At 49.1% G+C, this 11767-nt stretch overlaps 1 protein-coding gene across 1 annotated transcript in view; it reads left to right on the top strand.

Moving 5' to 3' along the window:
• Positions 1-3037: 3037 nt before the first annotated feature.
• The window catches only part of Ccdc91 (coiled-coil domain containing 91), a 117579-nt gene continuing 108849 nt past the window's right edge, over positions 3038-11767 (top strand). Inside the window, exon 1 of the mRNA XM_055605616.1 lies at positions 3038-3163. The gene's annotated coding sequence lies outside the window, so the exon portion shown is untranslated. The remainder of the gene's footprint in view (positions 3164-11767) is intronic.

The raw sequence follows: 11767 nt of genomic DNA, 5'->3' as shown, positions 1-11767 counted from the left end.
AGGATTCCATAGACCACAGTTAACACGGCCATGGTGCTGGGATGGTGGAATGTTACAGATCCAGGAACAGCAGGAGCTTCTGTCTAGTGCCCTGAGTAGGCTTTTTACACCCACATTCACATCTGATCTGACATTCAGTTTTATTGCCAGGTGAGATCGTTGGAACGTATTTCCTTAGTGGCACCCCGAATCCACCGGCCCAGGGGCTAAGAAGTCAGAACACAGGCAGAGGCTGCTCTGCACAGCAGAAATTGCTCTGGTGAGGGTCCTTAACAATGTTTGGAAATCGAATTCATTTGTGACTTTATTTTGTTCCGTGACTATGAAAAGGTTACCTACTCTCATCCATGGTGGAACATGTCTTTTGGTTGTAGCCTGAATCAGTGTTACCAACTCATGATCACTTATATTTGAAAGTGAATAAGCTCTTACTTTCTCTGGAACGAAAGCTGTGTTTTGCACCTACCCTCAGCAGACCTACCCTCAAACTGTATTTACCCCACAGCTCCAGGCAAGTGAAAACACTAAGTCCATGTCTTTTCTCTCTTTCTCTTTCTTCCTGCTCCTTCTTTCTTGTTTGCTTGAAGCACGCTCCTATTTCTTAGCTGGACTGGTCCTGGAGCCTTTTATCCAATGAGTGGCACCTCCTGGGTAGCCCGGGTGAGGGGAGCACTTGGCGCCTGTAATTTTTCTTCAGTCTCACTTCTACCTTGATTGCATGTTTCTCCATTCGATCCTATTGAAGGTGGGGCCGTAAGTCTCACCTCAGGGCGCTGGCTACGAGTGCTACAGGTCCGCAGACACAGGCACAGCAAATGTCTGGGGCAGCATCAGAGAGCTTGCCCAAGTGCTATGTTGAGTCATCAAGAGCAAGGTTTGTGCTCCGGAAGTGAGGCCTGGCAGAGATGAGAGTGTAAGAGGTGCAGAAGAGGATCAGAGTTCCTGAGGGGTGGAACTGGCATGTGACCCTGTGACCCGGCAATTACAGTCCCTGTCCAGTGTCTATGCGAGAGGGAAGGGCCAGCACAAAGCTACAAAACAGTGTTCTAAGTGAAGGAGACCAGGCACAAGAGGCCGCTCTGTGTACGTGGAAGCCATGTCCAGAGTAAGCAGGGTCTGTGGATGACTGTTGCCCAGGGCTGAGGGGAGGTGTGCAGAGAGAGAGGATGGGATGACTGCTGAGGAACATGGGATTTCCTTTGGAAGCTGTTAAAGTACTTTAAAGTCGATCATGGTTATGGGTGCCGAAGTGTGAGTATGTTGAAAATTTAAAGTTAAAAATGCACAGATTCCAAGGAGGGATTTCTGAGGTGATATTCTGATGACTTGAAAAGTGGAGTGGTGTGCTGTGGGGAGAAACGGTCACTCTGCTGGTTAAGATGGCTTTCCATCCAGCTCTACAGCACGTTAAATTCCCTCCCCGAGTACAGCTGTGTTCTCATTTCAGAAGTGACCTCATAATCCTATAGTGTACACATTGAAAAAAGATTTTTATTCTATTTTTGCTCAGTGCCATACACACAGAATGCTGTGTGTGCTACAATCACTACTGAGTCCATGTAAAACTGAACTTGAGTGGGACAGCACAAGCATACAGATGTCTCAGTGAAAACCCAAAGGCACTAAAGTTTCAAGCAGAAAAAGAGAAGAGACAAGCTAATGCATAGGTTTGATTAACAGTTTAAGAAATGCTTATTGAATGCTTTTCCTTTTCTAACTACTAGCCTTCCAGATGTACAAGGAGAAACAGGAAACAGCTTGCTCAGTGTACAAATAAGACTTGGCCCTTGACTTGGGCTCAGCAGGCCTTTATAAAATGTGTAAGAAAGCATTGAGTTTGTATAATAGAAATACACTTGACTGTGCAAAGAACAGGTGGGATGGGAAAAGGGCCAGAAGAGGTGATCTGTTCAGTATTAAAAGTTGTTCACTACTGACTTCAGGTTGCCTAGCTCAGTGGAGACTTGTCGAGATCCTGTTGACACTTCACAGAGATTATATATAGTTCAATCAATTTTGTTCAGCAGAAGAAAGAGAAAAGCTATTCCCAAGATGTTTAAAAATGCCCTTTGTATGATGTAGTCCGGAGACTCACGCTCAAAGCTCCAGGGTACTCGGCAGTAAAATATCTTGGGTGTATCTAGTTCCTCCCTAGACTTTCTTCACTTGACTCGTCCCACGTAAACGGTATACACTGAATAAAATTGGTTCCGAGAATGTTGTCTAAATTATCCGAGCAAGCGTGCTACCTACTGACCATTCCCATGTAACACCCAGGGCAGTTTACACAACCACTTCCTTTTCAAACAAATATCTGCCGTGTGTGTGTGTGTGTGTGTGTGTGTGTGTGTGTGTGTGTGTTCCCTTCAGGAAAGGCTTGAGGTTGACTGAAGGCTTTGATTTAAGGATGCCACAGGGCTGTGTCTAACAAGAGTACGAACTGTGATGACAGAGTGGATGACAAAAGCAACAGTCCCAGCGCAGGGATCTTCAACCTCCACGGTGGTCCAGAGCAGCTTAGGCGCGTCCAGGGACTTGGTTGTTCTGCTAAGCCATTAGCACCAGACATCACGTCAGACACTTCCTGAGCACGCTGTACTGCCAGGTGCTTTACTCGGCTGTTCTTGGTTGTAAAGTGGTGAAGAGATTACAGGGCTCTTCTCATGGCAGATTCGAGTTCTGGACAGGAGACTGTGACTGGGGAGGCGGCTTTACCGGCCTGCCGCGACGGAAGACTGAGATCCTTTAATAGGCAGAACCCCCTGAGCGTAACTCAGAGCCGTGCACTGCAGAGTCGACTACTCGAGGATCGCCCAACGGGGATGGTCTCTGCGGCCCAGCCCGCGGAGCTTCTAGCTTCGGGTGGATGGGTACAAACTCTGAACTCCTCAGACACAGGAGGCCTGACGCGGCTTCGGAGCACCTTCAGCTCTCTTCACGGGAGGCTCAGCGGGCCCGGCCCGGGGTCACGTGACGCGCCCGCGTGCGCAGGCCTGGGCGGGCTCCGTGGAAATCAACTTCCGGTGAGGCGGTCGCGGACGCCGGGCGGTGCGTGGGCTGCCCCGACTCGGGTTCCTGGGCTCGCGGCCTGCGGGAGGGGGCGGGGGTCCCGCGTCCCGGGCACGGAGCCGGTGCGACGCGCCGCAGCACCGCGGCGGAGCAGGTAAAGGGTGCTCGCCGCCGGGGTCCGGGCTCGGCGGCGGTGGGCAGGTGGCGGAGCGCCCGCCAGCCGCGAGGCCGCAGCCGGGGACGCGCGGGGCCCGGCTCGGGGTGGCACCCCGTCGCCCGCCGTCGCGCGGCCCGGAGCGCACAGCCCCGGAGCTCGCCTGCTGGCCGCGCCGCAGTATCCGGCGGAACGGAAGTGTCGAGCCGGCCGCTGTTCCCGCCGGCGCCGAGCGGCGCGCCCCTTCCGGTCCCGCCGCGGCCGGGCCGTGCGCACTGCGCTCAGCTGAGGTCCCTCAGAGACCGTCCCCCGGTCCCCGGCTCCTGTGCCACTGTGCAGACTCTGACAGCGTGCGCCCCGAATCCTTGCCGCCCGGGTCGGTGATGGCTCCGGGCACGTTTGCATGCTGCGCGGTTGACGGGTGGCCATCTGGTCACTGGGTGGGCCGACATCACCTCGCCCTTTGCCCTTTAAGCCGCACGCCCGCAGGACACTCCAGGAAGGCTGACAGCAGCAGACAAGGAGTAGAGCTCTGCACGTGTGGTCCCCCTCCCCCTTCTCCGGCCACTTTGGTTGCTCTCGGGGTGTCTGTGTGTCCCTCACCTGTCGGGATAAGTGCCTCAGGGAACAGGCTGGGTCTGCTGCACCTCCTTGGAGCCCCCAAGCAGCGCGATAGTGTGTGGAGAGCTGCCTGGGGAGGGAGTTTGGTCCCCTAGGATGGCTAGGAGGCAGTTCTGTGGGCTGGGAAATGTGTACCGGTTGCCTAGCAACAGCATAGTCCAAAGGAATAAACATGAAACAAAAGGAGAAAGTAATCCAGGAATTTTGCGTTTTTAAGAAAAATTTCAGTCATCTTACTATTTCACAGAAAAAGAAAGCTGCTTAGAAAATCATCCAGAGAAACATCTATTCCTCTGAGTTTCTGAGAGAGAGAATGAGATGGACGGATAGGACTTTGCCTAATGGGGCACTTCACATTGAACACGTGGCTACCGTCATATTTGTAAAGATATACACATTTTATGAAGGAAGAAAATCTTGAAGGGAATAAGTCAAGTGGGGGTGGATTGAGGTCGGTGAGGTGTTTCTGCGTATGAAAAAGGAGAAAAAGTTCACACTACAGTTCCCCACTGGCAGCCTGTACTTTGTAACTTTAAACCTCATGTTCTGTAAAATGTAAACTTTTTGAAAGGCCACTCTGTATCAGTGTGTATCCTTCTCTTACTAATGGCAATGTTCTCTTTTAGATTTGATACATTTTAGGGTTTGGTTTCTGGCTGTGTCCCCTTTCTTTAGTTCCAAGTAATATGACTTTAGCTTATGTGAGTTGGGGTTGATGCACATTTTCCTGAAAGGCATTTCTTTCACATTTCAGTTTAGGGTAAGCCTTCCGTTAGTTACCTCAGTATGTCTTTGTATACCCTCTGACAAGTGCCCAGTCAGCTCACTGGCAGCATTCAGGATAGCTACAGATTCATCTGTGCTCATTTTTCTGTTCAGGGATCGGGTAAGTGAAACGGTGCGTGTAGCCCTCTGTTCCCACTTTCTTTTACCGGATGTTTTTCTAGTTCACCCTTTTGGTGTCTGTGTCCAAACTTAGTGTCTCCTTAAAAAGGGGAGTGGTGCTTAATGAACAGACCACAGTGCACTCACTCACTAGTTGGTGGGTGTTTAGGTCATGTCTAAGTTTTGAATTGTTGCAGTGGTCTTTCCACCCAGCCCCAAGCTCCCAGGGTGATGACTCCGGAGACTCATAATCTATTTACAGACACCGGCCATATAGATAAGCTCTTCTCTGACTAGCTTGTAAATTAAAATAACCCATTATACTAATCTACATTTTGCCATGTGGCTGGTTACCTCTGCTTAGGCACCATGCCTTTGTCCTCCTTACATCTTCCAGGGCGAAATCTCCTGTGCCTGGCTCTAGCCTGGCAGATGTCTATATCCTGTTTCCTGCCTCAGCCACAGGCCATTAGGTTTTTAATCGACAGGTGATGATTTCATACAGACACAGTGATTCCTTCTATGTTGTATTTTGGAATGAAGCTGTCTTAAAATTTGTTTTCGGTCTATAATCATATTTAAGTCTCGGGAGACAGTTTTTCATTTCCTTTGGGTGAACAATGCGAGGTGGCATGTTGGGCCACCAGCAGGTGCACAGTTCACTTTTCAGCATGACCGTTTTTAGGCAGTGGCTGCTCGGTGCTGCGTTCCTATGCATCAGTCAGGTTTGACACTTCAGCTCCTGCTTTAGCTACTTCCAGAGGTGTTTCCCGATGACTCATTGTTCTTTTATTTTTTGAATTTGAGTCAGGGTCTCAAATGGCCCAATTTTGTAGCTAAAGCTAGCCTTAATTCCTGAGTCTCCTGCCATCTCCTGCAGCTGTGATTGCACTGTGTGCTTCCATGCCTGGTTCTCACATGATTTTATTTGAGTTTTTAGGTAACTAATGGGCAAGACATTTCCCTGTGCTGCTGTTTGCCATCTATATATTCTTCTGTGAGGCATTTGTTCCAAGCTTTTGTTTGGTTTGTGAGTTATTGTCTAATTAAAAAATTTTACACAATCTGGACACAAACCTTATATACATATGTAGTGTATGTATGTGCATTATATATAGACATATATGTCTCTCTGTGTATGTTCACAAGTGTTTTCTTTGAGTTTTCCATTTATTCCTTTTCCTGACACTTGAAAGGAGTGAAACTTCACTTTGATGAAATCCATTGCATCAGTTCTTTTTCATAAAGAAAAAAAAAAAAAGATTTGTACATGACCCAATTTTGCAAAGAATTTCTGTTTTTCTCTAGACCTTTTGTAGTTTTAGGTATTGTCCTTAGGATCACTTTTCAGTTACTCTTTGTCTATAACCAAAGTGTAGGCAGTGGCTTTCTCTGCCTCTTTCCTTTATATTCTGGCAGCCCCCAGGGAACCATTCTTACTGTCCTTCAGCAAGGTTGTCTTTGGCACTTTTGTGAGAAGGAAGTTCACCAGGACGTGTAGCTCTGTTTATCTCTGGGCACTCAGTTCTGTTCTGTCATTCTGTGTGTGTCTCCTGTGGTCCAAACCACTCTGCAGTGTAGTTTTGTAGTAAGTCTTGAAGTCAGGAAGGCTGAATTCTCCAGCTTGGTTATTTTTCCAAATTGTTTCAAGCGTTGTGGCTCTGTTCTTCCTGTGCAATTCTTAGAGGCAGCTCACTTTCTCTAGAACAGATATTAAAATTATTGAAGTTGTTAATCACTTGGGGGCGACTGGCATCTTAGGCGTCCTTAATCTGGTGGGTGATTCTGCTTACTTAGAACTTTAAGTTTCTCCTTCTATTTTTCAGCTGTCAGCATAAAAAAACTCGTTTCTGTTTTGTTGCGTATGTATGTTTGCTCATTTGGTGTCTAATTGTCTCTAAACTGAGTTGATGTTTGCATATTGTCCCTGGGTCCACAGCATTGTTCAACTCTCTTGTTAGTACTTGTGACTTTTGTGGACTCCTTAGGATTTTCTGCCCATTCATGTATGTCACCCATAGAAGCAGTTTTAATTCATATTTCCCCAGCTGTTTGCATTTTCTTGTCTCGTTACACTGGCTAAGACTTGTAGCTATGCTGAATAAGAAATCTCAGGAGATACTTGTGATTGGTAATTTTGTTAAAGAAAGCATGTAGTCTTGCTTTTTGTTTGTTTGTTTGTTTGTTTGCTTTAACCATTTTGATAAGATGGAGAACTTGTCTTTGGCTCCTGGTTTGCTTAGAGCTTTTAAACGTCGGTCGTGCATGGCTGTTGTGCTGCTCTGCCTCACTGTAGAAACTGTTGTCCGTTAAGGTGGAAAATTACCTGCTGTTATTCTGAGAAAGCTGCTGCTATGTTTTGGTGCGCCTTCCATATTGTTTCTATTTGGGAATCTTTTTAAAATTAATTGTATTTATTTATTTACTTATTTTAGACAGGGTTTTCCCTATGTACCCTTGGCTGTCGTGAACTTTGTAGACCAGGCTGGCTTTGAAGTTACAGAGATCTGCCTGCCTCTGCCTCCCCGAGTGCCAGGATCCCAGCTGTGCATCATGCCTGGCTCATCGGGAGGTTTATTAAGCACAATTATAAGTGCTTTCTATTTATTCTCTCTTTTGAAGTATTGTGATTTGTAACTTGCTCTAATGGCTTTGGTTTGTCACACTCTGTGCCCGCACTTCATTGTTTTCTTTTTGTCAGTGTAGCTAGAAATCTCCCCGTGGGGATTAACAGCACCTGGGTTTCCCCTCTATTAAGACGTGATTTCCATGAGCTCCTGAGAGTGTATCTGTAAGTTTTCAAGTTGCCAGTGAGTCCAGGTGTGTCTCTGCTGATGGCATCTCTGTCCCATCTGTCTGCACACACTGGACTTTGCTATTTGTCTCAGCTCTTTTTGCTGAAAATTGGACATGTATGTTGTCTGCTCTCTGGGTGTTTGGTCATTTTCCTCCCTTGGGAATCCCGCATTGCGCTGCTTGTTTGCATGAGTACCTTGTTCTGGTATTACATAAGTTTGTCCAAGTGCAGCCACTGAAGTCTGTTTAGAGCACAATAAATTATTTCCATTAATACCTAGAACTCGTGCATCTAGCCTTTGCCAAGGATCTCCGAATGATGGTGCAAGCCCACAGTGCTCGTATGAGCAGTCTGTAGTGCTGCCTTAGCCTTCATTTGCAACTCGTGCAGATCAGAGGCAAGGTCTACGAGTTTCTCTAGAGTGTGAGTGTGCGCTCACACACACATGCATGTACACATAGGCACACAAGACCCTGAGCATGCTTGCAACTTTGTGAACAAACGTGGCCTTTGAGATTTTCAGAAAAATGTTGCATCTTGTACAAATAACTCAAGAGCGTGTTTTCCTCCACTTACCTCCATGTGTAGCCTGTTGTGTGTGTAGCTGACACCTCCTCTGGCAGCTGAGTTTTAAGAAGGTCGGCCCTGTTTGGTTTTGGCAGAGGCCGTTCTGGGAAAGGTTACTGTCCTGGCACCCTGCGTTGGCCCAGATGCAGAGAAGCACAGGGGCCATGTCTAGGGGGCAGCTGGACGGGCCAGGTTCCTGGGTGGCTCGCAGGCTGCTGGGCTTCCTGTGCTCTGAATCTGTTTTATTATTATTTTCAGGTTATCAGTGCTGGAGAGAATATGGTAACGGTAGGAGGGCCTGGAGTGTCACAGAGGCTCTGTTCTGCCTGTCAGAGATGGCTCTTGAACATGGCTTTCTGGGTATTGGAAGCCTTTGGTTGATTACGAGTCATGAGAATACTGACTGGCAGTTTTTGCCACTGTTGTTCAAGTGTGTGAGGTTTTTGGAGTTTCTCTGTCAGTCTGTCTGCCACTGTGGAAACGTTTGAATGATCCAAATCATTCTCCCATTTTCTTTGTCAGCTGTGTATATTTTAGCTTTGTAGAAGAAATAAATCATTTGTGGGTTCTTAAAGTTCAGATATGTGAAATATTCCCTGTGTCTGAACACCACTGAGCATTACTGGCTGTCATCTGATGTGTGAGAGGGTCCACAGGCCAAAGCCTGAAGCAGCTCCCCATTGGGTAAGATGGCTTCTGAGCAGGGAGGAGGCTGCAATGGGAACAGATTCAGGTGGTGACAGAGCACTGTTACTGTGGTCAGCACGGCCTCCTAGACAGGCATGCCACCAACTGCGGCCCCTCACTGTTTCTGTGTAGACAAGCTGGCCTCCACAGATGTGACTGCAGTTTTAGGTTGGTGACTTACAGCTGAATCTTGATTGGATTGCCAGAGTTATGCCCAAAGGGAGAGAAGAAAACAAAGCAAAGCATTTATTGAACTGTGTCCTGTGCCTGAACATATTGCTCAGGGGAAGTTGGGTTTTCCACATAAGGAATTTCCAGAGCCTGTTTCCCGCCTTGATGTAGGTATGTTTTTGTGTATTTTCATGTTTTGGTTGTTGAAGGTGACTGATGTTTTCCATTTGCTGGGATGCTCCTGTCTTGTAGCAGCAGGTGAGTGTCATGGTGGAGCACAGACAGGTTGACTGTGGCAGAAGGCCCCATGCCTGCACACCCCTCTGTCAGACCTCACAGCGCAGGAACTCCCTGTGGGAAACCTGTGGGAATTTTGAATGGTCAGAGTTAAGATAGGAAGGGTGTTTCTGAAAAGGACGCCTAACACAGGAGAGGAGTGTGCTCTGCTGGATGAAGTTAGTTTATACACCGTAGAAGCCTCAATAGAGTCGGTGCTTCATTACTTAGGAGGTTCGGAAGTGAAAACACTTACAGGTGATTCATGCTAAAGTCAGAATCACATGAGAAATATGTGCTGAGGAGTCTGGTATTTTTAATTCAAGGGAAACAAAAATTAGTGGTTAGAATGCGTTTTATATCATCTTGGAAAAATGTGAGCAGGCAAGTACTTTCTGTGTTTCTCTTGGTGAAGGAGAGTTTTTGCTTTTTGAAGAGGTGCCCTGAGCAGGTCAGACCTTTGGGTGTGGAGTAGGATCTGACTGTCCGTGTGGAGAGAGGGGACCTCAGTTCTGCAGTTGACTGAGGAGTCAGTACTTGGCGCCACAGTCCTGAGTCCCCACAACGTCAGCGGGGAAGGTGACAAGTCAGGGCTTCCCAGGAAGTAGTGGTTGTGAAAGAATAGGGTCTAGGCAGGTGGACTGGAGTCTGGAGACACGCCACCCTGATATACTTGAGAGCACTGACAGCCGGAAGCAGGGGCTAGGACAGAGGCCTGCACCGTGATGGCTGTGACCTGCCAGTGCCCTTCCCGAGGAGTCAGCTGTGTCTCTGAGGAAAGCACAGGAGGCGAGCTGGGTTCTCAGGGCTCCCAGCACTGTTTCTAGGTGTGGCTCGAAGCCTCAGTCAGCCCAGAAAGGTAAAGCCCGGAGCTTGCTCTGTGGGACACACCGCGCCCCGAAAGAACTGTGTGAGCTGCACACACACAGAAGCCTTGGGCTCACCTGGTGGAGCTGCTAGCCAGGGCGTACCTGGCCGTGGGGGAGTTAGGTTAGGCTGACTTCTCTGAGCAGGTATCCTGCGCAGCAGCTTCAGCTTCAGCTCACTGACTGCAGCGTGGCCCCAGATGCAGTTTCCAGAGTGGGGTGGGGACGCCAGGCCTGCTATGGTGTGATGGCCACGGTGGGATCTGAAGGCTTGGGGAGCTGGGAAAATGAGACTGCTTGTCGATTCAGGTCCCTCATTGAGGTTGGGATGGTGGCGCTTTCCTGTACTCCCAGCATGTGGGAGTCTTGAGAGTTTGGTCATCCCAGGTTACAGAGGTTGTTCAGGGCCAGCCTGGGCTACATGAGATACCACCTTAAGAAAAGATTTATTCACTGCAATTGTTGGGATACATTTTAGGGGTGCCCCGACGACATGGTGCAAGAAGTCTGGGTTCTGTACCTGAAGGGCAGAACTTCTAGTTCTGAGCTGGGCACCTGCGCACAGCACTCAGCTGCTCGATGAGACGGGAGGGTTGCCAGGTGTGCAGCAGAGCCAGACAGGTGGGGAGGCTGGCCGGTGGCGCTGGCTTGTTGATATGGCGTTCTCATGTGAAATAGAGAATCGGTTTGCAGAAGCAGACAGTTTAAGTCAGGTGAGATGAAGTCAAAGGCGGAATAATAAAAGGTAGCACGTCACAGCCTGGGTCGGTTCACACAGCTTGCAAATGAAAGGCAGGCTGGGTCTCAGTCAGCCATGTTCCCGTACACCTGACAGAATTTATGCCTCAGTTTCCCCAGCCCTTCCGAGGGGTCATCGGTCTTTTAGCAGGGCAGCTGTGTGCCGTGTGGAGACGCAACTACTGGATTCTGATAGTTTGAGAGGCTCAGAATGCTGTGTGTTTGGCTCTGGTTATTTCTGGTGGGGCTTGTGGGCCAGCGGACTCATGCCATGCTTATGTCCCCAGTTTTGGGGTGCTGAAGTGTAGAGGGTGTAGAGTCTGAGTTTGAACTCAACAGTGGAGCCCACTCAGTGTTTGGCTCAGGGCTGAGCTTCACAGTGGGGCAGCCTCAGGAGAAGAGGGTACATCCAGGGCAGCATCTCATTCAGGGGGCAGGAGGCGAGTGCTGTCAGCGAGGACGCGCAGGTGCTGAGTAGGGAGTGCCACTCATCCTGCCCAGCGCTCCAGCCCGCCATCTGTCTGTCCTGTCCAGCACTCCTGCCTGGCACCCATCCTGGCCAGCGCTCTTGCTCGTTGTGTGGAAAAGGCGAACCGGTGTTGGGAAACGCCAGCGGATTGTTCCAAGTAGTCAGTGCACTAGAGCGAAGCACTTCAGACTTTTGTAGTCTCCATCACCAGACACAGGCATGTTCCAGGAAATGTCCCACTTTGCAGTGCCCATTGGTACAGGCCCTGATGTAGTTCCTCAGATGGTCGGCCTGGTGGATCCGCTGGATGGCTCATGCCACGGATAGGGCAGAGCTCTGTTCTTCCTGGAGGATGCTGAGACGCTGTTCCTTCCTGGATGCAGTTGGTGGGGACTGCTGCCGAGGTCACAGTCCTTCCCTACTGCGGTGATCTTCTGCAGAGCTGCTTCCGATCCGTGGACCTGTCCACGGTAAACCTGCTCAGGGACTCAGGGCGTGACCATGTGGAATGTGGAGTGCAGGAGTGC

This window comes from Psammomys obesus, unplaced genomic scaffold (genome assembly GCF_907164565.1).
Source record: "Psammomys obesus unplaced genomic scaffold, mPsaObe1.curated_primary_1811, whole genome shotgun sequence".
Classification (NCBI taxonomy): Eukaryota; Metazoa; Chordata; class Mammalia; order Rodentia; family Muridae; genus Psammomys; species Psammomys obesus.
This window is presented reverse-complemented; position numbering and strand designations above follow the sequence as displayed.